Source organism: Uranotaenia lowii, chromosome 1 (genome assembly GCF_029784155.1).
Source record: "Uranotaenia lowii strain MFRU-FL chromosome 1, ASM2978415v1, whole genome shotgun sequence".
Classification (NCBI taxonomy): domain Eukaryota; kingdom Metazoa; phylum Arthropoda; class Insecta; order Diptera; family Culicidae; genus Uranotaenia; species Uranotaenia lowii.
In genome coordinates, this window is record NC_073691.1 from 8857019 (window position 1) to 8881767 (window position 24749).

Below are 24749 nucleotides of genomic sequence, written 5' to 3' on the forward strand. Positions count from 1 at the left end.
GAGTGTAAACCGTGGAAAACCAAAAAGAAGAAAAAATTATGAATGTAAACAGAAAGAATGAAAATCGTCAACAAATCTGCCGGAGAATGGCATATTTCCGCATAAAGAAGGCATATTTTTTTATCAGGAAAGTGTAAAATCAGCAGTGATTTGACAGGCTAAAACTGTGCTAAAATTGAATGAAGTGTTTCATGAAAAAATGTGTCTATCAGATTTGCCTCGAATATTGCGCAAGGTAGCTTGTTGATCTTAATTCTGAACTAAAAAGGATTCACCACCGGACAGTGGAAGTGATAGAAAACGATGATGGGAACATCCGCATCAAAAGCTGCGATGGATGAGCTTATCCGAAAACAGCAACAAAGAATTTTATTTTACAGTTTCTTTGCCGCCGCATTCGGGTTTCAGTTCACAACCCAATTGGACGCTCCAGTCGCTGGACAATTTCAACCTAAATTCGAAATTTTTGTAAGGAATTAGTTCTACTGAAAGAGATCTTTGTGAGAACTGAAATCGGATCTTAAACAAGAAATGCCTCAAAATATTCTCTAACCATAAGCGTATTCTGCACGGCACTTCACGGCCGTTATCATGGTAATTGCATGACTCCAGCAACCGGTCTCCTGCTGCATTTAGTTCAGTATTCCCGTCTCTGGTGCACGGCGTAGGAATCTTCAGCGTAGGAATCACTTTTCTTTCACCCTTGTACAGCTCACGTTTACTTCACTTTCCGTTTCCATTGTGGGGGAACGATTTTGTTTGACCGGCTATGTTTGGTTTGTTTCAGAGATTGTTTGTGTTTTGTTTACTTCTACATTTTCCGCTCCCGTACTGCAGGATATCGATAGGGGATACGGAGGAGTGAAAATTGAGCATCTTACTTAGAGGGTATCCATAAACATCGGAATATGTATTTCTCACTTCCAGCCTCTTTAAACCAACCAACAATTTTTAAAAAAATAGAAATGTACACGGTTTCACCACATTATAATATCTTGAATTCAAATGTTCATACTTTTTGTTAAATTTTATAAATACCTATTTTCAATAAGTCCCATTTTTAATTTTTTTAATTTTTTCCATTTCCGTACGCCCATGAAAAACTTTCTCTCCCTCCCATTCGAAAAAAATCTCTTCATTCTCCAGCATAAGGCCGATGACATACACTCTAATTCTCCTTGACTCAAATTTGAAGGAAAACAATTCAAAATGCGCCAAAACTGGGAAAACTCAAATTTTGATTAGAACGGCAAAACTCAGAAATGAATAGTAGGGGTTTTCGCGAATTTTGAGTTGTTTTCAATCAGGCATTTTTAAGACGCGTTTGAACGGTCTGAGCCAAAACAACTCAGAATTTCTAAAATTTTGACACGGAAGGAAATTATTATTTTTTTTTTGTTTTGAATAAATTGAAATTTTGAATCAAATAAAATAAATAGAAAAATGTCTGAAAAAAAGTTTATTTTTCGTCGCTTTTTTCCACCCGGGATGGTGTGTGGCAATAAGTATATTCTGCTGTTGACGATTAGCATATTGCCCTTCTGCCAACAGACGAATTTTCCGATGGTGTACTGGAGAGCGTCAAGTATGTATGGTTTGCTGCTCTGCCGAGACTTCCACCGGTCCCAGCAGCGAAAACTAACGCCGCATCCGGTGGAATTTAACCTTAAAAACTAGAAGGCGTGTTCATTCTGGCCAGCATGAAAACACCGATTCTACGCCATCTATTTCACAATCGGTGCGCTCGGCGTTGGCATGAGATCCTTAAAATATGACATAACATCATCCATCTTCATCGCCGTAGCCTTCTGAGCGATCCAGTTTCTTGATCATGAGCAAATCGGCATTTTGCCCGCTACCTTTACGCGATTCACCGATAAACTTCTACCGCTGGTGCAACTTTTTAATGATGTTCGAACACTTCTGGTTGGTTACTGTAAGTTAAGGAAAAACGGAGTATTAATGTTCTGTTTGTTTTAAGTTCTTATTTTCAAACAAGGACTGCATGACAATGTACAAATAGCCCAGTTGGTAAGCTCACCTTCAGAAGCAACCTTCAATTTCTAAATGACTCAAGCTAGCATTGACCCGGGCTATCCATTTGTGGTTTTCCAAGGCGATGCTGCAGGGATGCATTCACGCTGGTGCTTGTGGGAGGTTCTTCTGAGCTAGACTCATTTTGACCAGTCGAAGTGGTTCACTTGAAAGATAAAATCTATTAAGGGAAGAATTCTTTGAGTTATTCGAGGGATAATAAATACTACTACTGTATGCACTCTGGATACCTTTCCGCCGGTTAATGATTCCTGCCGTACTGCATGGCATTCGTTTTCTGATTTTGTTTTGTGAACTGATGGTTGCTTTCAGAACACCTCCGCGGTTAGCCAGTAGAGGTTCCGCTTAGAGTGAATCTGCAACGAGAGATCAATTTCAATTATTTTTTTAACGAAGATAGTTGAAAAAAAAACTCACCGCCTGATTCAAGGTGCCAACGGACACAGTAAGAATTCCCATTCTGGATGACAGTGAATCTCCGCCTTTGCCAACCGAGGAAGCGCTTTTCTTCGAGACATTTCAAGGCTGTGGCGAACTTCGCCTGCTAGGATCGGTTTGTAATATGTTTCTGGGGAATCAAAACTACCTTTGCTGAAAGCAAACAAATAACAAACTGGCTTGTAATCCACATAAATATGAGCCAACTGAGAAGAGAACGGGTTTTGTCAATAAAAACGTTAATTAATTAACAGCTGTGTGTTGTTTTTGGTTTTGGTATTTCAATAACTTAAAATGCCGGATTTTCCTCAGCCTTCGTATTGCTGATGAACTTGAGTTCTTAACAAGATTACAAGGTTTGAGGTAGCATCGAACCTCATTAGTAGTTTGAAGCTTCGAAAGACATTTTTCAAAAAAAAAAAAACTAAACTGAGTATACTAAACTGATAGTAACATCAAATTATGGAGGGTAATGCTACAAAAATCAAGCAACTGGTCTCAGTGGTTTCTTCCTAACAAAAAAAACCTTTCAATACCAACCTTGCTCACGGAAATCAATGCCTTGATATAGTCGCATATTCGTCATCATCTCCATCCGAATCTTTGCTCGTTTTTTATGCAGAGATGGCGCGATTCCTCAGTCAATTCATTGGTATGACACTTAGCGATAGCACGCGTCAGCCCATGAGAATAACCATGAGAACAGTCAGAAAGGACGAGAAACTCATCCTACGGTTTAGAACAAAACAAATAAAAAATATTGTATTATATGGTAGCAATTTGAAATCGTACCTTGATAACAATGTAAGATGTGTTTTGGTTTTCCATTTTCGAACACGACGCGGATGATCCGGATCGAGAGCTGTAAGTTACGGTGTGTTCGTGAATTGATTTTTTCTTATTTGGTTCACTTCTTTTTGCTCCAGTTTGACATGCATCTTGCTATCCGATCCCAACGATACGGTGTGGGCAATGATAAATTTTGCTGGCTTGTTCCAGGGAAATATTTATCCGGCTACCATAACGATTCCTATAAGAAAAGATTGATTAGTTAAATTTTCATTTAAAATCACATTATTATTATTTGAATTCTAAATATATTGTACTTACCATTATTTTTTCGTCAACCACTCCGAGCGTCGCATCCAAACAATCATTTTGTGTTTTGAATCTCTCTGAGTTGTTTTTATCTATTTTGCTCGAAAAAGTGTGAGTCTTTGCTAAGTCCCAGGATTTGGAACTCGCTAGATGAAAACAACTCAGAATTTTGAAGGTTTTCTACTCAGTCGTTTTCATCTTCATACATGATGCGACTCTTGAATCGAAACAAATCAGTCTCTGAATAATTTAAAATTACCGTGTAGTGAATACGATGCGATGCGATGCGGTGAATGCGATTCAATGCGGTGAACCACATTTGATGAAAATGCATGTGAATCGCTTAAACCTGACATACTCAACGCGGCGAAGCAGATGTCAATTTGTTCCGCCGCTCGAGTTCGCATAGGCTGCGTCCGTACATTTTCCGCCAATTCGCATCGCATCGCACTCACTATGTCATCGGCCTAGTTGAATATAATTTTCTTATTGGGTAACTCGCTTCGAACGCACAAAAATGTTCCATGATACATCTATGGAGTTTTTATGTTCGTTCTGAAATCTAAAAGTCTTACGAAAAAAGTGTCTCTAGTACATCTTATTCAGCCAAACGTGAACTTGAAATGCACATGATTTAGATACTATGCAGCTCTTGGTTACTTGAGAACGTATCGAACCCCAAGTTTAGATACAGTTGGTACTCATGCCTAGAACGTTGTTACCACAATGCTGTTCCGGAAAGTTGAAACTTTTGCTCGGTTCTACTGAACAGAGACTTCCGCGAGAAGAATATGTTAGACCTCATTGAGACTCGTCATGAAATGAATAGTTGAAATTTAATACTTTCGGTTACTGCATTGATAATTTTATATTTTGATCTAAAGTTTCAATAAAAGAAATTTAAGATTAAGTAGTTGGAAGAAACTATGACACTGTGACCATGGCTTATAGGATTTCGTTTTCTTTTCTTCATGGCTCTTGTGAATTCCAAATTATTATTAGCTTATAACGCACCTTCTGTTATCAATCACTAAAGACAGTTATTAGTTCTAAAAATATCATGGCTGATGTCCTCTTATCTAACATTTTCATGAAACCCCGGAAAGGCTGTTGAAACGTGTCTATCAGACATCGCCGGCTTTCCCTTTTTTTTGCTTTGGGAAAACATCATCATAAACAGCATTACCATCATTGCTTTTTGATCGCTTTTTTGTCTGGGGAAAATGGAAAGTTAAAGTGCGAAAGTTTTTAATTGTTTCGAACCCTTTTCTCGTCCCCTCCCTTTCGAGCTATGGGGGGGTAAAAGTTTACTCGAAAAATTGGAAGTTTACTTTTGATGCTATTACCGAACAAGGGGGATTACGTCGTTCGTCTGGATTGAGATCCTAATAAGCAAACACCACTTTCACCACTTTTATCTAAGCACTGAGCCCATCATCAGCTGGCAGCTTTCGAGGACCAAAAAGAAAGCAAGAATTTAGAATCTTATCTGCTCGATGGCACCAAAAATTTCCTTTGTCTTTTGCCAATTAACCCAAATTTTCGCTTTCCGCGGATTTGAACTTTGGGATTAGCTGTAGTAAAAACAGTTGAGCCTCCGGGTCCATTTCCGCCGAAATTGCCCTCTGAGTTTGCGGTTGTTGTAGAGGAAATCTCTCCGAGATGAAACCCAAGCCAGGTTGAGTTTCCATTGCGGTCGCGAGCTCAAAACATGGTTCCGGGCCTGGCTAAATTTAAAAATATTCTTCCCAACTCCAAACCGGGCACCACCGGGTGTGTTTCTGTTTTACACATTACAACAGGAATTTTTAACGACCATAATGAAGCTAATAATCCGAATGCCACTACAAGGGGGAGCACTTTTGCCAACGTTGCCGTTCCATGACTGCCGTCACAGACAAAAAGAGATCAACTTTGTCAGATTTCTTTAACCGAAACAGACATGACACAATTTCAAAAAATCAACTTTTAACAACATATTATAACATATTATATCTGAGTGTCTGTGACCTTCTAATGCTTCTCAGTAGTAAACGCAGGAAAAAAAAACGCACCAAGGCAAAACACCCTTGGACATGAAGTTAGAATTTTGCGAATCCACCGCCCGAACTCAAAACAAAACGATGGCATGGAATGGAAGGCGAAAGCTTGCTCCACGAATCGACAGGATGGCTAGGACGCACGGAGGGAAATCTGGAAGCCGAATGACTGAGATGAGAGGGAAGTAGGAAGGTTGAGTTTGGTGATGATGATCCATCCCTGCTGGCTTACATCAACCGGCTTTATTAGCCGAAACAATATGGATAACGACCGTAATGCGGATTGGTACGAAACCTGACTGAGTGCGGGTGGATTTTTGAAAAGTTTTTGGCGCTTTAATTTGGTACAATTTTGTCATTTAAAAAAAAGGAACAACTGTACCAGCTGAGCCACGGAACCATTTGTTTTTCAAATTCTGAACTTTGAAACGAAGCATCACAGATCTTATCAGCAACATACTCTTTGGAGCTGTCTTAAGCGGGCCACAGACTACACAACATTTGTACAAATGCGATGAAATTCGATGAAATTTTGTCGCTGTGAGCACGATTTGCATAGTGTATGGCACTGCTTGAATGAGCGCCCAAACGGTTGGAGTAAAATCGGTCGGGTTCGAAATATTTTGTACAAAACATCCTCCCAGCCGGGGTGGAGATGATTTTTTTTGTTGCTGTTTTTGCTAGCAATCGTTTGTGTTTGCGTGAAAAATGTTTGTATAGTGTGTGGGCGAGCATAGATCAAACAATCGTCGTGGAATCATCGAATTTGTACAGGCCATTTGTGTAGTCTATGGCCCGCTTTATGGAGTTGATCTTAACGAAATTGACAAAGCTGGAACACACCTCGAAACCGTTCGGCTCTCAGATGACTGCTTGTCAGTCATTCTGTTGACGTCACCACCTCACTTTAATCTGGTTCTCTAAAGAATAAAGTTACACGTTTTAAGTCCAGTAATAAATATGTTTTAATAAATACGATTCGTGTTTTATAATGCAATTTAATACTGCCTTCGACAATCCTCGCCTCGCGAGTCGTAAGGTCGTAACAGTGGCGACGAGAGCTCGGTTTACCGACGGTTTTTCGGTGATTATCGCGAAAGTTTTGTGCTCATCATTTGTTGAGGTTAGGATGGAAGACCTTTCCATGTCTCCCGAAAATCACGTTCCGCGTACATCAACTTTCGCGGAAAATTCCGTGGAACCGGGCTTTCAACAGCACCTGTCCACAGTATCGGGAACAGCGGGGTTTCAACACCAGCCATCAGCAGCAGAACCACCTCCTCCGTCCACCAATGCTACAGCAGCAACCATTCCAGCAGCACACACCACCGTACCACGTGGATCCTGTGCTCACTCAAATCCTGCACCAGTTACAGCAACAGCAGTCGGTCTGTCGAACCTAGAACTCGGCATTGAATCTTTGGCCAACAGCATAACAGAGTTCCGCTACGAGCCTGAGCACAACATAACCTTCACAGCCTGGTTCACTCGTTATGAAGATCTTTTCGCCAGGAATGCAGCTCGGCTTAATGACAGCGCCAAGGTTCGATTGCTGCTTCGAATATCGGAACGTCTGAGCGACGTCTCGACAGATACACCAGCTATATCCTCCCGAAGGCACAAAAATATGTGAGTTCTTCCAAACAGTAGCCCGGATCTTCAAGTATCCAAGCAACCTTCGAATGGTTACAAATCGTATGCGTGTCATGTGGATAGACTGTGTGTAGAAATTGTACTAGGGAAAATGTCGGAAGGCCAGTTCAAATGTGTCATGTTTGTGTGTGGCGTAAGGCAGAAACGACCCGGAAATGGAACCAGGATCGTAGAGAGGAACTATATCAGTCTGGAACAAGTTTCGGACGAGAGCCACCGGTTGCCCAACATCAAACACGATGCGGCCATGATAGAAGGTGTTCGTTCGTCAGCAGTGTGAGGAGTTGATTTGTAAGAATGAATTTTCATGCCTAAACGATCCAAAACTGCTTTGCCAGGAAGATCCAAACTGACACCATTTACACTGATCTCTCAGCTGCGTTCGACAAGGTGAACTATGATATTGCAATCGCAAAGCTCGGATGCTTAGGATTCTGTGGATCTCTACTGGATTGGTTCCGGAGTTATCTAACGGGACGGAAACTATCCGTTCGAACTGGTGAATCCTTTTCCAGGCAATTCCCTGCCCCCTCAGGAGTACCCCAAGGAAGCATTTTAGGACCGATAATTTTCGTAATCTACTTCAATGACGCACTCTCGCTCCTTGAAGGCACAAAACTTGCTTATGCTGATGACCTGAAACTTTTTCACGCCATAAACAACCAAGACGACATCGACATCGACAAATCGACGACGATGACAGTTGGTTTGAGATTTTTGTCTCAACACACATTTGAGATATTAAAAGTGGCCCCCGATTCCCCATGACCCACGATACCCCACTCTCCCCTACATATTTTTAACTTTTATCTAGAACGATAAGAACTTTGCAAATTGGACGATATTCAACACCTTATTCGACATTCGATTCGGGAGTAGTATGACATCACCGTCGAATTCATCCGAGTCGTAAGCGCAAAATACCCGTATGTGTGCTGTGACAGGCGTGAATCCAGGATAAGCTGCTCTCGATTCGGCACACGGCGGGTAAAAAGCTTAGGGTTTCCAGCCCCAAAGTTGCTAGCCAAAGGAAGGAGGTGTGTGTACTCAGCACACCCCTGGGTAGATGATGACGTGTGTCATGCATCAACAGTATAAATACGTCATGACAGTATAAGTATGTCATGACAGCTAACAAGCGTGAGCTCCGAGGTGGTTCATCCTCTTTCGTATTCCAGCCGCCGAACCGTGTGGACGCATAAAGCTACTGGCTGATCTGCACATTTGGCGAACCTGCCAGGAGGATTGTTTGATAAAAAAAAAACAATCCTTAATTTGAAGAAACAGCTGAGGGCAATTGAAACACCAAAGATCAAGCTTCACCGACTAACAAAATGAGATTTTTTTTCCGATCAGGTTTATTCGCTGTTTGAGGTTAAAAAGACCACGTGTGTTGACGGGAGTCCACACTAGTTTTAAAAATGGCGTTGACGGGAGTCCGCTTGGTTGTGGCATGCATTGACGGGAGTCTGCATGATTTATTGTGGTAAGCTTGAATTTGTTTGGTGATAGCGTTGACGGGAGTCCGCATGTTGTTACATGCATCGACGAGAGTCTGCATGGCATACTGTTGAGAATCAAAATCCTTCTCTAGAGCGTCGACGGGAGTCCGCTAGATATCTGTGTGTTGACGGGAGTCCGCATAGAGTGAATCTTTTGCTGAAGTTCACTGAAAGTGGCGCATGTTGCGTGCGTAGACGGGAGTCCGCATGGTTTTGATGGCGCTGATGGGAGTCCGCACATTGTTTCATGCATTGACGGGAGTCTGCATGGAATACTATTAAGAATCAAAATCCTTCTCTAGCGCGTAGACGGGAGTCCGCTAGATATATGTGTGTTGACGGGAGTCCGCATAGTGTGAGTCTTTTGCTGAAGTTAACTGAAAGTGGCGCAGACGGGAGTCCACATGGTTTCTGTTGCATGCGTGGACGGAGTCCGCATGAATTTATGCTGCATGCGTGGACGGGAGTCCGCATGGTTTTTGATGTGTGCGAAGACGGGAGTCCGCATGGTTTTGATGGCGCTGACGGGAGTCCGCACAGGTTTTAAAGAACACTAACGGAAGTCAGCTTGAATTTATTGGTGAGAGTAATTTATATGTTTGTCCTGTAAATATAGTTCACTGTATTAATTCGTTGTGTCAACCGGAATTGCTATCATCATGCGTTGAAAGCAACGAAAAGAGAGACCACTTGGTCATGTCCTGTCTAGAATCAATCATAGTGAATTTCTTGACTGAACGAAATAGAAAACTACACGCATAGATACAATGTAGAATTTTAATTTGTGATTGCATTATAAAAAAAATCACAAGTTGTTGAATACCAAACTTCAGAAAGTTATAAGTTGATCCTAGAGATTTTTTTTTGGGAAAAGAATATGTAATAATCTGAAGTGCAGTGGTACCAAAGGTGCAAAAAAAACCCTTTCCATTGGATCTTGATGACAGCACAGCTAGGAAAATGCGATTATTGCCCTGAGGTTGCATTCTATTTTGGAAGAACATTCTTCTTCTTCTTCTTCTACTTGAGCTGCTTCACGGGCAGCTTGGGATAAGGGCCAGTGACTTTGGAAGAACATTTAATGGAATTGGAATGGGAAATGAATTAAATGTATTGTTAACGATCATAATAAGAGTGAGAAAGTATTGTCAGTCTGGCCCTTTAAAAGCTGCACCCGCACGAAACGCTGCTGATCCGATGGGGCGTAACCACAAAGTTGTACTTTTTGCCTGAGCCTTGCATGAAAAGAAACAATGGATTCCCCTTTTTCCTGTTTCATCGAGCTAAAAACCTCATGTTCGGCAGATTCGTCAGTCATCGCCTTGAGGTAGCGGTCTATGTTCGATATAAAAGCCGAATAACAACCGGGGTCATCTAGTTTCGGGCGCAAATCTGCCGCACGAACTAGCCCTTGTAGCTCTTGACCCATAGATAAGTACAAGAGCTTTGTGCGACGCGCAGGATCGAGTGGTTGCGACAACGAAACAGAGATTTCAAAATTCTCAATAAAGCGACGCCATGCTTCCCAAAGTTTGTTAGATGGGACATCCTTTGGGAATGGAGGAATCGCCTCCAATCTAACGGGAGAGTATCTCGGAAAATGTGGTGTATCTTCCTCAGGGAAACCCCAACCAGTTTCCGTCGACTTTGTCGGCTCAATGGCTGCAGGCTTTCTATGCGAGTCGGCCAATTGAAGCATAAGTCGCTCTAGCCGATCCATCCGTTCACCCAAATCACCAGCTTGTAGTTCGTTCTTCTCTCCCACAACAGTAGAGTCGTCCTTTTGGTTGGAATCTACCATTCCTACCGCGGACCAGCTGTCCTCCTCTTCTTCCACCTCTCCAAAACGAGCTGCAAGAGGTACATCTCCTGCACCATTCTCAGCCAGACTAGATGTCTCAACAATTTCATTAGCTCCCAGATTGTTAGAATCCAACTCGTCGAAAAACAATTGGGAGTCTTCCGCATTTGGAGCGCGTACATAGAGTCCGTTCGAATTCATTGCAATCTGAAAATTAGCAAACAAAGAAAACCGTTGCAAACGAAACGCTTAAATTTTCCGTCACTTAAGAATTGTTTAACTAAATTTTCCTTCGAATATGCTTCAAAATGTCATCTCGAAAAAAAAAAAAAATCACAAACGAATGTGGGTTTCTTCTCTGTGAAAATCGGGGGCGCTTTTTTTTTTTTTTTTTACTTCATTCCGGAAAACTTCAACTTACATGGGAAAAGAAAAAAAAAATCAACTACACCGGTGAAGTAAACTCAGAACATAACAATTAGCTCGGCATGCTTCTGTCAATTAACACCGCAGCAAATTTTGTGAATTTCCATTAACGAATGTCGCAACAAACTGTGACTTCCGTCAACACATATGGCAATTAACCACGCGGACTCCCGTCAACGAACTCTTAGGAAACCATGCGAACTCCCGTCGACGCACACTGCCGCAAATCATGCGGACTCCCGTCGGCGCACACAAAAATAAATCACGCGGACTCCCGTCACACACACACTTTGTGGACGCATAAAGCTACTGGCTGATCTGCACAGGAGGAAGATCGGACCACGGACGGAGAAGAATGCCCTTTCGGCGGGGTAGTGTGTGTCCGATCCTAGCAGTGAGGCATACAAAGATAAGACTCTACCATCTGCGTATATTGAGCTGTTAGGTATGACACGAACTTTGTGTAGAATACCTCCACCACCGCGGAGTATCTGAGTAGAACGCGCTCCCTACGACGGAACCTGCGGGGAACAGACTTTACCTTCTTCGCAGTCGAACTCTTACTCTGAGAAATACTCTCGGGTAGAGTGACTTCACGTCGTCGGCGGGTGAGTCACTCGTGTCGGTGTAGGATGACGTCTTTGCCGGGAATCATCCGAGTAGTTTCGTAAAAGCCCGGACGAGTGCTGTGACAGGCGAGTGTCCAGGATAAGCTGCTCTCGATTCGGCAAAACCGCTCGGACGGGCAAAAAGGAGAGGGCCTCGATCCAAACCAAGCGGAGCTGAGATCTCGAGTCGTTAGAGTAGAGGTCATTGGTCTCGAATAGAGGCGGAGCGCACGATAGTCATGTAACCAAGGAATCCTCGAGTTACGAGTAAAGGTCGTACCTCGAGTCGTTAGAGGGGAGGTCCCTTACACGTTCGTAGCCCAAAACAAAATCTCGGAGCGTGAAAGCTAAGCGAGGGAGCTCCGGACTTACAACGCGTGTCAAAACTTAGCGGCTATCTTGCGTAAGAGAAAACCGTCACCCGTATATGAGGCCCACGGCGACGAACGTGTTATATCTTGAATCGTAACAAGAGGCAGGCTATATACGCTGGAGTTTGGACTTGAAACTAAGTAAGCCGGTGAGTGCTTAAGCGCGAACTTGGTCTTCTATCTCGGGTACAGCCTTCGAAGCAGGTCTTGATGGGAATTATGATCAGAGGCCCCAGGTGGTCTTTATGGTGTAGGATACATAGTATCAAGAGTCGGTCTATTGCGCCCATGGCGCCCAACAAATAAACAACAAAATGTTCGAACTGGCAACACTCAGCACAATGCAAAATTGCCAACGGTTGTGTACAAAGTGACCAAATGTGTTGAGATCGATCAAACACCTCATTCGTACATCCTGAAAGTAAGCGAGAGAGCGTAAGTTTTGTTCTTAATTTAGAAAACCTTTGCCAGCGACAAAATAGGCCGATTCTCTCATTGGAAAATTCTTTCAAAAGAACCATCTGATTTTAGTAATTTGGCTGCACTGTTACTCGCAGAGAGAACTACAAGGTTGTTTTCTCATTTGAAACCCGCGCGGGAGAACAAATTTAGCAAACATGGCGAACTTTCAATCTTATCCAATTTATACCGACTTTAAGTAACACTTTTTATGATCGTTTACTTATTTTATGAAAATTGCGATTCGCATTAACATTATTTACGCCTTAATCTATCATTTCTAATGCGATTTTATGTCTACTGGGTCACTAGTGGATCAGCCAACGTACAGTCCCTGAAGGAAAAGTTTTCTACCGTGTTCAGCGATGTTCCGGGACTTGGCACAAAACGAAGGTGAGGCTTACGCTGAAGGAAGGAAGTGTTCCTGTCTTCCGGCCAAAACGACCGGTGGCATACGCCATGTGTAGCATCGTCGACAGCGAACTCGAGCGGCTGGAGAAACTTGGCATAATCTCTCCTGTGGGGTATTCTGAATGCGCGGCTCCGATTGTAGTCGTCAGAAAAACTAGCAGAGCAATCAGAATATGCGGCGGTTATTCGACGGGACTCAATAATGCACTCCCACAACACCAGTACCCACTCCCACTACCTCAGGACATCTTCTCCAAACTGGCAACATGTAAAATATTCAGCCACATCAACTTATCTGATGCGTTCCTGCATGTAGAAGTGGACGAAAGTTCGAGGGAAATGCTAACCATCAACACACACCGGGGCTTATACCGATTCCATCGTTTGTCCCCGGACGTGAAGACTGCTCCAGGGGTCTTTCAACAGCTTGTGGATACCATGCTCGCCGGACTGGAGTGCACTTCAGGGTATCTTGACGATGTCCTGGATAGCGGCAAGACCGAAACCGAAGACGACCGGAACCTGCAACATTTTCTGCAACGAGTCCTAGAATTTGGGTTCACCATCAAGCTGGAGAAATGCTCCTTCGGCCAATCCCAAATTAAGTATCTGGGACAACTCATCGATCAACATGGTATTCGTCCCGATCCGAGCAAAATCACTGCCATCCACAATCCTTCAGACGTATTCGGAGTTTGCTCAATCCTGGGAGCCATTAACTGTTATGGCAAATTCGTTCCGGCTATGCGAACGCTCCGGTACCCACTGTAAGCAATCCTTGAAAAGGATGTGTCAAGCGATCCTGAAATTTTTTCACTAGTCTGATACAAACTCCCGAACATTTAAAAACACTTTTCTTCGTTATAAACTTTTTGTTAATTATTACTCAAAGCGTTTCTCTGCCCACTGCGGATCCCAAGTCTTCAGATTGTAGGCTCCACTTCAAGAGAAGGCATTCCGCAGTTGGTTGGTCCCAATTACGAAAATTGGAAGTTCCGCGTGAAGCTGTTCCTGGATGCAGCGGTGGTCTCGGAAGTCCTGGAAGAAGGTGCCATCCCTCCTCAAGACGGAGCAGCGCGGACCAAGCGGCGGCAGGCGGATCGGGAGAAGGAAACGGCTAGGGCTATGTGGAAAGCCCTGGAGGAAACCTTCGCTACAAGATCAGTAACGAGCCAAACGTTGCTCCGGAAGCAGTTGGCTCGCCTGCGGATGAAAGAAGGATCCTCGATGCAAGCGCATTTCCAAGCTTTCGATGATTTGGTCCGGCAGTTGAAGTCTGCTGGGGCGAAATTGGAAACAAGCGATCTGGTGTCTCAACTTTTTCTGACACTACCAGACAGCTTTGATCCTCTGGTGACGGCCCTCGAGAATCTGGACGAGAAGGATCTTTCGGAGATGGTTAAACAGCGACTGTTGGCAGCATGAGCCAAAGGTTGCAGTTGAAAACGATGTTGGTGATGGATCAGTCCCCGATGAATTTCATCCTCTGGTCAGTGATGTCGAAGTTGAATTCTCAAGTCCTTTGGCAGAAGAAAATCCTGGCGCGCTCCCTTCGCAAGAAAGACGTGGTGACTTTTCAGGGTCTAACACAAGGCGTGGCGAACGGAAGCGCAGGCTCCCAGGTAAGTTACTTGACTTCATCACTGGTTTTCGGGCAACTTCTGCTGGTGTGAATTCTTTCCCAGATGTACCGAGTACATACGACGAAATCCGAGGCCGGCCAGACGAGTCCAAATGGTTGGAGGCGGTGGAGGACGAACTTGATTCCATGAGAACGAATGACGTATGGGCTCTCGTAGAGAGGCCCGTTGGAATCAAGCCCTTACACTCCAAATGGGTGTTTTCGACGAAGGAGAATGAGAACGGCCAGGTTATGCGCTTTAAGGCAAGATTGGTCGTGAAAGGATTCCTACAGAAACCCGGGATCGACTATCAAGAGACGTATGCCCCGGTAGCGAAACTAACCACGATACGAACAGTGCTGGCCGTTGCTGTTTAGATGTCCTTTCACATCCATCAAATGGATGTTAAAACTGCTTTTTTACATGGCGTGCTACAAGAGCAGATCTTCATGGTCGTTCCTGAAGGTGTCAAGGCTAATCCAGAGTCGGTTTGCCAATTGAAGAAATCACTCTATGGATTGAAGCAGAGTCCCCGGTGCTGGAACGAGAGGCTGAATGAGACTTTATTAAAGTTAGGGTTCCAACGATCTCAACACGATTATTGCCTCTATTCACGAATCGACGAGAGGGGGAGAGACGAAATATTTCTGGTCCTGTACGTCGATGATCTGTTTGTGGCTGGAAGGACCCTGGAAACTGTTTTGAATATGAAGCAACAGTTATCAAATGAGTTCCAAATGGCGGATTGCGGGCAAGTGTGAAACTTTCTTGGCGTCAAGATCGATTATGACATGAAGCGTGGTGAGATGAAGTTGTCGCAAACTGCTAGCATCGAAAAACGTCTTCGTAAATTTGGCTTGGCTGAATGCAACCGTTGCAAGACTCCGATGGAAAAGGCGTTGCAGTTGGAGAAAAATGAAGCTGAAACAACAAGCGAACCGTACCGAGAACTTTTAGGAACCATAATGTACCTTATGATGTCCACCCGTCCTGATGTATGTTTTACGATTGGCTATCTAGGACGTTTTCAGCAGAATCCTGGAGAGCATCATTGGGGTGCATTGAAGTAAGCTGTTTGATATTTGAAGGGTACAAAAGACGTCTTGCTGAGGTACATGCTGACAGCAGACAGAACCACTACGAGGTTTCGCGGATGGGGATTGGACTTCTGACACGGAAGATACGAAGTTTGTAAGCGGTTACATGTTCCAAGTCTTTGGTAAAATAGTATCCTGGTGCAGCAAGAAACAAACAACGGTAGCTATGTCGTCCAGTGAAGCTGAATATGCGGCGATGGAGCTGATCGGTATTTTGGAAGACCTGGGATTCCGGAAGGTATCACCTGTGACCATCTTTGAAGACAACCATGGGTGCATTGCACACTGGTATAGAACATCAATCTAGCGGAACTAAATTAATAGCGCCCAGGGATGAAAAGATAGACTTTTGATGTCTTCGACAGCATTGCATAATTTTACAAGGCGCATTCTTTGAAATAAAATATAGAGTCGAGGGGTCCACCAATCGCAAGATAAAAAAGCTAACTTTTTTGTTAAGCATCTAAGAGCTTTGGTTTATTCTACAAAGTTGTTTATCTTAACAAAATACACAACTTTGCTGAACAAGCCAAAGTTCTACAATTTCATTCTAAGGAGTTACAATGAAATTAAAAAAATAACCTTGAAAAAACAGTTTTTTAAATCTGAAACTTTGTAGGTAAGACCAATCAATTTTCAGTCTTCGAAACATAGTTGAAAAATGTTAAGATCTACAATTGTTTAGTACATTATGATGTGTTTTGAAGTTGCTGAAGCGCTGTAGAAAGCATTTAGTGTAAAATATAAACGATTTTCAAAGAAAAGTTTATCGAATTGCGCAAATTTTCGCACCATCAGCCAATGTGGATTTTATTTTTGGTTTTAAGAGGAATCAGTACCATATAAAATTAGCGTGGAACTCGGTGGAACTCGAAGAAATTTTAAGATTGAAAATCTAGTATTTTGTTCACAAATATAACTTTTTAGACACTTTATTAGTTTCTTAGTTTCTTTGAAGCAATTAACTTGCAGAATTTGAGAATTAGTAATAATTAGATGATTTACCCGGTTTTCCGTTTCAAATTTATCAAAATGATCATAGATCCTTTACTAAAATTGAGTTTGTAATCCAACGAAAAACCACTATCTCAAAAGAGTTTTTTTTTCGTTAAATAGAGCAAAAATTGGCCTGCCACTGAAAGCTGAAAGCTACTTTACTTTTGGAGTTAAATCACTTTCACGTGTTGGTACAGATATCATTGATATCAGATATCAGATATCAGATGATGTACAGATTCTATTGATAAATTTTAAACGGAAAACCGGATAAATCATCTAATTATTTCTTATTCTCTAATTCTGAAAATTAATTGCATCAGAGAAACTAATAAAGTGTCTAAAAAGTGATATTTGTGAACAAAATACTAGATTTTCAATCTTAAAATTGCTTCGAGTTCCACCGAGTTCCACGCTAATTTTATATGGTACTGATTCCTCTTAACACCAAAAACAAAATCCACATTGGCTGATGGTGCGAAAATTTGCGCAATTCGATAAACTTTTCTTTGAAAATCGTTAATATTTTACACTAAATGCTTTCTACAGCGCTTCAGCAACTTCAAAACACATCATAATGTACTAAACAATTGTAGATCTTAACATTTTTCAACTATGTTTCGAAGACTGAAAATTGATTGGTCTTACCTACAACGTTTCAGATTTAAAAAACTGTTTTTTCAAGGTTATTTTTTTAATTTCATTGTAACTCCTTAGAATGAAATTGTAGAACTTTGGCTTGTTCAGCAAAGTTGTGTATTTTTTAAGATAAACAACTTTGTAGAATAAACCAAAGCTCTAAGATGCTTAACAAAAAAGTTAGCTTTTTTATCTTGCGATTGGTGGACTCCTCGACTCTATATTTTATTTCAAAGAATGCGCCTTGTAAAATTATGCAATGTTGTTGAAGACATCAAAAGTCTATCTTTTCATCCCTGGGCGCTATTAATTTAGTTCCGCTAGATTGATGTTCTGTACCAGTGTGCATTGGAATGGCAAGAAACTGTGAATCCCGACGTGCCAAACATATTGACATAAAACATCGTTTTCTTCGAGATCGAGTAGCTTCTGGTGTGCTGAAAATTGAACCAATCAAGAGCAATGAACAATTGGCTGATATTTTCACGAAGTCCCTGGATGTTGGCCGATTTGAAATCCTTCGGAGATCTATTGGATTGGCGGACCGAGAGGGGGTGAAGCGAAGCAATCCTTGAAAAGGATGTGTCAAGCGATCCTGAAAATTTTTCACTAGTCCGATAAAAACTCCCGGACATTAAAGAACACTTTTCTTCGTAATAAACTTTTTGTTAATTATTACTCAAAGCGTTTCTCTGCCCACTGCGGATCCCAAGTCTTCAACTTTTACTCAAAATCAATAATCAGAATCACAATTTCTCATCATAACATATTCCTGGCAAATTTCTCTATAGTTTCAAACCCGAAACATGAACAAAAAGTAGCACGCTTATCTCTTTAAGTGCTGTAATCAGAAGTCAAAAAATTATCCATCAGTAGTAAGTAGCTATGTACTCCCATAGCCGATCCGAAAGCGAAAAGTGAAAATGCCACATTCTGCCCCCGCTTCTCGCTGCCGAGTCGAATGTTAATTGCACCCACAGGAGATGAAAGCAGTTGGAAGAAGTTTTCCACATTAAAGTCCTTCTGAACTGAGCTGGGCGACGACAAAATCAGCATGCAACCAAAAATGGGTGGAAGATGGAAATGGAAATCTACCACAGCTTTTGCTATCTTAATTTGCAAGTGGGAAAACTCTCGAGGAGGAAGTTTTCGCCTTTCTTTCTTTGGTCCTCCCTTTGAACATTAACATATTTCAGTGCAACAGAAGTGCCAATTCGTTGGAATCCCTCTAGTGATCCGAAACAACTTATTCGTACATTTGTGGGAAAACAAGTTAATAAGTAAGTTGTGCTATCGTGTCGCTCTCTCGCGGATGAAAGGATACCATAGTCAGAATCGAGAAGGATTTTGCATTTTGCCACCATCACCACCCACTCATTCATTTGATGGTTGAGTTCGAACTCAACTGGAAGTTGTTCAGAGTCGATTCGAGGAAGAGCTGATTGGGGTAGCCTCATTGATTACTTTCTGATTGGAAATCTACTGATATGTATAGTAGATCGACGGAAAAAACTCTATAGAGCGCTTGGGGGAATACAATGTTAAAAAATTGGTGAACAAATTTTACATTTCTGGCGAAGCTTTGCAAAGCAATCTAACGGACGTCTCAATCCACTTCAAAACTCTTTGTTTTGAGTTTTTTTTTCTAAGCTACAACCGTCTTGCTACGAGTATCTTCATTTTAAGATTCTTTCAGAGCGGAGTCTCGATTCATATCAATTTGATAGAAGTCTCAATCTAGCTGAAGATCAATTTTCCTGTTTACAGAGTCTTGTAAATTAATGTTTTCCCCCTCTTGACATCACAAAACCGACCCTGTCGAAATCGCCACACAGCTCTGCACTCAGTAAAATGAGCCACACAAAAGTTCACTTACTAAATAGCACCGGTGGTTGTCGTTGTTTTATTTCATCACCACCCATTGAGTTCATAACAAACTCATAAATTTACAAATCAACCGGGCAGCATATTTATTTAACGTCACCACCACCGCAGCAAAAGTCAGTTGTTGTCCTTTCCATCGCCATCGTCAACAGCAAAAGCAAAGCATAACGGTAACATTTCGGAGCTGTTTCGTTTACCTTTTGATCGGGGAAAACTTTTTACTTTTTTATTTATGAATTTCGAGCCATCTGTCGCCGCGTGTCAATGTTGTTCGAATCTTTTTGGGTGTGTACTGTTGCTGCAAAGTTTATCATCGTTTGAGGTTCGATTCGGGCAATCTAAATGACACATTCAAATCAATGCAGCGGTGGCAGAGATTTGAGATTTTTCTATCAATTTTGCTCCTAGACCACACCACTGTAACGCACTGGAAAGAATGAATATTCAATAGCCGATTTATGAAACTCGCAACGAAACTGCCAACGACTTGCACTGAGCAGAGCAGCTCAATTTTTTATTGGAATCGGTCTGTCTAAATCCCCCGCAGGTTAATTGCTTCGATTATTGGTAACCGGTAGAAGATTTAACCGTGCAGAAATAATCGATTCTCGCGAATCTTTGTTGTTATCAATCACTTAGGAAAGCATCGTTTATGTTTCAGCACGTTTGTCAGAATAGAACGCCGAAACATGGAAGCATTCCGATTTGGTGCTGCAAATATCGTTTTTATTTGTGTCGGCTAAAGTCGTTTCATCGTCTTAGTGGTTTTTTTCCGATTTTATTTTTTATTTCATTGATATTTTTGTAATTTTTATCATTTCTGTCATTTTAAAGTTGTGATCCCAAATTAAGCTCAGAATCACGAAAAAACGCTTCTAAAGGCCAGAAATCGCATTTTAAAGTTGTGATCCCAAATTAAGCTCAGAATGCCCGAAAAACGCTTCTATAGGCCAGAAATCGCATTTTAAAGTTGTGATCCCAAATTAAGCTCAGAATCACGAAAAAACGCTTCTAAAGGCCAGAAATCGCATTTTAAAGTTGTGATTCCAACTTAAGCTCAGAATCGCTGAAAAACGCTTCTAAAGGCCAGAAATCGCATTTTAAAGTTGTGATCCCAAATTAAGCTCAGAATCCCGAAAAACGGCTTCTAAAGGCCAGAAATCGCATTTTAAAGTTGTGATCCCAAATTAAGTTCAGAATCCCGAAAAACGGCTTCTAAAGGCCAGAAATCGCATTTTAAAGTTGTGATCCCAAATTAAGCTCAGAATCACAAAAAAACGCTTCTAAAGGCCAGAAATCGCATTTTAAAGTTGTGATCCCAAATTAAGCTCAGAATCGCTGAAAAACGCTTCTAAAGGCCAGAAATCGCATTTTAAAGTTGTGATCCCAAATTAAGCTCAGAATGGCCGAAAAACGCTTCTAAAGGCCAGAAATCGCATTTTAAAGTTGTGATCCCAAATTAAGCTCAGAATGGCCAAAAAACGCTTCTAAAGGCCAGAAATCGCATTTTAAAGTTGTGATCCCAAATTAAGCTCAGAATGGCCAAAAAACGCTTCTAAAGGCCAGAAATCGCATTTTAAAGTTGTGATCCCAAATTAAGCTCAGAATGGCCAAAAAACGCTTCTAAAGGCCAGAAATCGCATTTTAAAGTTGTGATCCCAAATTAAGCTCAGAATCGCTGAAAAACGCTTCTAAAGGCCAGAAATCGCATTTTAAAGTTGTGATCCCAAATTAAGCTCAGAATCACGAAAAAACGCTTCTAAAGGCCAGAAATCGCATTTTAAAGTTGTGATCCCAAATTAAGCTCAGAATCACGAAAAAACGTTTCTAAAGGCCAGAAATCGCATTTTAAAGTTGTGATCCCAAATTAAGCTCAGAATCGCTGAAAAACGCTTCTAAAGGCCAGAAATCGCATTTTAAAGTTGTGATGCCAAATTAAGCTCAAAATCACGAAAAAACGGTTCTGAAGGCCAGAAATCGCATTTTAAAGTTGTGATCCCAAATTAAGCTCAGAATCACGAAAAAACGCTTCTGAAGGCCAGAAATCGCATTTTAAAGTTGTGATCCCAAATTAAACTCAGAATCACGAAAAAACGCTTCTGAAAGCCAGAAATCGCATTTTAAAGTTGTGATCCCAAATTAAGCTCAGAATCACGAAAAAACGCTTCTAAAGGCCAGAAATCGCATTTTAAAGTTGTGATCCCAAATTAAGCTCAGAATCGCTGAAAAATGCTTCTAAAGGCCAGAAATCGCATTTTAAAGTTGTGATCCCAAATTAAGCTCAGAATCACGAAAAAACGCTTCTGAATGCCAGAAATCGCATTTTAAAGTTGTGATCCCAAATTAAGCTCAGAATCACGAAAAAACGCTTCTAAAGGCCAGAAATCGCATTTTAAAGTTGTGATCCCAAATTAAGCTCAGAATCACGAAAAAACGCTTCTAAAGGCCAGAAATCGCATTTTAAAGTTGTGATCCCAAATAAAGCTCAGAATCCCGAAAAACGGCTTCTAAAGGCCAGAAATCGCATTTTAAAGTTGTGATCCCAAATTAAGCTCAGAATCCCGAAAAACGGCTTCTAAAGGCCAGAAATCGCATTTTAAAGTTGTGATCCCAAATTAAGCTCAGAATCCTGAAAAACGGCTTCTAAAGGCCAGAAATCGCATTTTAAAGTTGTGATCCCAAATTAAGCTCAGAATCCCGAAAAACGGCTTCTAAAGGCCAGAAATCGCATTTTAAAGTTGTGATCCCAAATTAAGCTCAGAATCCCGAAAAACGGCTTCTAAAGGCCAGAAATCGCATTTTAAAGTTGTGATCCCAAATTAAGCTCAGAATGTCGAAAAAACGCTTCTAAAGGCCAGAAATCGCATTTTAAAGTTGTGATCCCAAATTAAGCTCAGAATCCCGAAAAACGGCTTCTAAAGGCCAGAAATCGCATTTTAAAGTTGTGATCCCAAATTAAGCTCAGAATCCCGAAAAACGGCTTCTAAAGGCCAGAAATCGCATTTTAAAGTTGTGATCCCAAATTAAGCTCAGAATCGCTGAAAAACGCTTCTAAAGGCCAGAAATCGCATTTTAAAGTTGTGATCCCAAATTAAGCTCAGAATGTCGAAAAAACGCTTCTAAAGGCCAGAAATCGCATTTTAAAGTTGTGATCCCAAATTAAGCTCAGAATCCCGAAAAACGGCTTCTAAAGGCCAGAAATCGCATTTTAAAGTTGTGATCCCAAATTAAGCTCAGAATCCCGAAAAACGGCTTCTAAAGGCCAGAAATCGCATTTTAAAGTTGTGATCCCAAATTAAGCTCAGAATCCCGAAAAACGGCTTCTAAAGGCCAGAAATCGCATTTTAAAGTTGTGATCCCAAATTAAGCTCAGAATCGCTGAAAAACGCTTCTAAAGGCCAGAAATCGCATTTTAAAGTTGTGATCCCAAATTAAGCTCAGAATCCCGAAAAAACGCTTCTAAAGGCCAGAAATCGCATTTTAAAGTTGTGATCCCAAATTGAGCTCAGAATCACGAAAAAACGCTTCTAAAGGCCAGAAATCGCATTTTGAAATTGTGATCCCAAATTAAGCTCAGAATGTCGAAAAAACGCTTCTAAAGGCCAGAAATCGCATTTTAAAGTTGTGATCCCAAATTAAGCTCAGAATCACGAAAAAACGCTTCTAAAGGCCAGAAATCGCATTTTAAAGTTGTGATCCCAAATTAAGCTCAGAATCCCGAAAAAAACGCTTCTAAAGGCCAGAAATCGCATTTTAAAGTTGTGATCCCAAATTAAGCTCAGAATCCCGAAAAACGGCTTCTAAAGGCCAGAAATCGCATTTTAAAGTTGTGATCCCAAATTAAGCTCAGAATGTCGAAAAAACGCTTCTAAAGGCCAGAAATCGCATTTTAAAGTTGTGATCCCAAATTAAGCTCAGAATCACGAAAAAACACTTCTAAAGGCCAGAAATCGCATTTTAAAGTTGTGATCCCAAATTAAGCTCAGAATCGCTGAAAAACGCTTCTAAAGGCCAGAAATCGCATTTTAAAGTTGTGATCCCAAATTAAACTCAGAATCACGAAAAAACGCTTCTGAAAGCCAGAAATCGCATTTTAAAGTTGTGATCCCAAATTAAGCTCAGAATCACGAAAAAACGCTTCTAAAGGCCAGAAATCGCATTTTAAAGTTGTGATCCCAAATTAAGCTCAGAATCGCTGAAAAACGCTTCTAAAGGCCAGAAATCGCATTTTAAAGTTGTGATCCCAAATTAAGCTCAGAATCACGAAAAAACGCTTCTGAATGCCAGAAATCGCATTTTAAAGTTGTGATCCCAAATTAAGCTCAGAATCACGAAAAAACGCTTCTAAAGGCCAGAAATCGCATTTTAAAGTTGTGATCCCAAATTAAGCTCAGAATCACGAAAAAACGCTTCTAAAGGCCAGAAATCGCATTTTAAAGTTGTGATCCCAAATTAAGCTCAGAATCCCGAAAAACGGCTTCTAAAGGCCAGAAATCGCATTTTAAAGTTGTGATCCCAAATTAAGCTCAGAATCCCGAAAAACGGCTTCTAAAGGCCAGAAATCGCATTTTAAAGTTGTGATCCCAAATTAAGCTCAGAATCCTGAAAAACGGCTTCTAAAGGCCAGAAATCGCATTTTAAAGTTGTGATCCCAAATTAAGCTCAGAATCCCGAAAAACGGCTTCTAAAGGCCAGAAATCGCATTTTAAAGTTGTGATCCCAAATTAGGCTCAGAATCCCGAAAAACGGCTTCTAAAGGCCAGAAATCGCATTTTAAAGTTGTGATCCCAAATTAAGCTCAGAATCGCTGAAAAACGCTTCTAAAGGCCAGAAATCGCATTTTAAAGTTGTGATCCCAAATTAAGCTCAGAATCCCGAAAAAACGCTTCTAAAGGCCAGTAATCGCATTTTAAAGTTGTGATCCCAAATTAAGCTCAGAATCCCGAAAAACGGCTTCTGAAGGCCAGAAATCGCATTTTAAAGTTGTGATCCCAAATTAAGCTCAGAATCCCGAAAAACGGCTTCTAAAGGCCAGAAATAGCATTTTAAAGTTGTGATCCCAAATTAAGCTCAGAATCCCGAAAAACGGCTTCTAAAGGCCAGAAATCGCATTTTAAAGTTGTGATCCCAAATTAAGCTCAGAATCGCTGAAAAACGCTTCTAAAGGCCAGAAATCGCATTTTAAAGTTGTGATCCCAAATTAAGCTCAGAATCCCGAAAAAACGCTTCTAAAGGCCAGTAATCGCATTTTAAAGTTGTGATCCCAAATTAAGCTCAGAATCCCGAAAAACGGCTTCTAAAGGCCAGAAATCGCATTTTAAAGTTGTGATCCCAAATTAAGCTCAGAATCCGGAAAAACGGCTTCTAAAGGCCAGAAATCGCATTTTAAAGTTGTGATCCCAAATTAAGCTCAGAATCCCGAAAAACGGCTTCTAAAGGCCAGAAATCGCATTTTAAAGTTGTGATCCCAAATTAAGCTCAGAATCCCGAAAAACGGCTTCTAAAGGCCAGAAATCGCATTTTAAAGTTGTGATCCCAAATTAAGCTCAGAATCGCTGAAAAACGCTTCTAAAGGCCAGAAATCGCATTTTAAAGTTGTGATCCCAAATTAAGCTCAGAATCACGAAAAAACGCTTCTAAAGGCCAGAAA

At 41.3% G+C, this 24749-nt stretch overlaps 1 long non-coding RNA gene across 2 annotated transcripts; it reads right to left on the reverse strand.

The window, feature by feature from the left end:
• Positions 1–1360: 1360 nt before the first annotated feature.
• LOC129757100 (uncharacterized) lies at positions 1361–2707 on the reverse strand. 2 transcript variants are annotated; one of them, XR_008739618.1, is made up of 4 exons: positions 2473–2707; positions 2286–2411; positions 2042–2215; positions 1361–1934 (listed from the first exon to the last, which is right to left on the reverse strand). It is a non-coding gene; the product is annotated as an uncharacterized LOC129757100 (long non-coding RNA). The 2 variants fall into 2 exon arrangements; XR_008739620.1 differs by having other exon boundaries at positions 2042–2200; positions 2262–2411.
• Positions 2708–24749: the final 22042 nt, after the last annotated feature.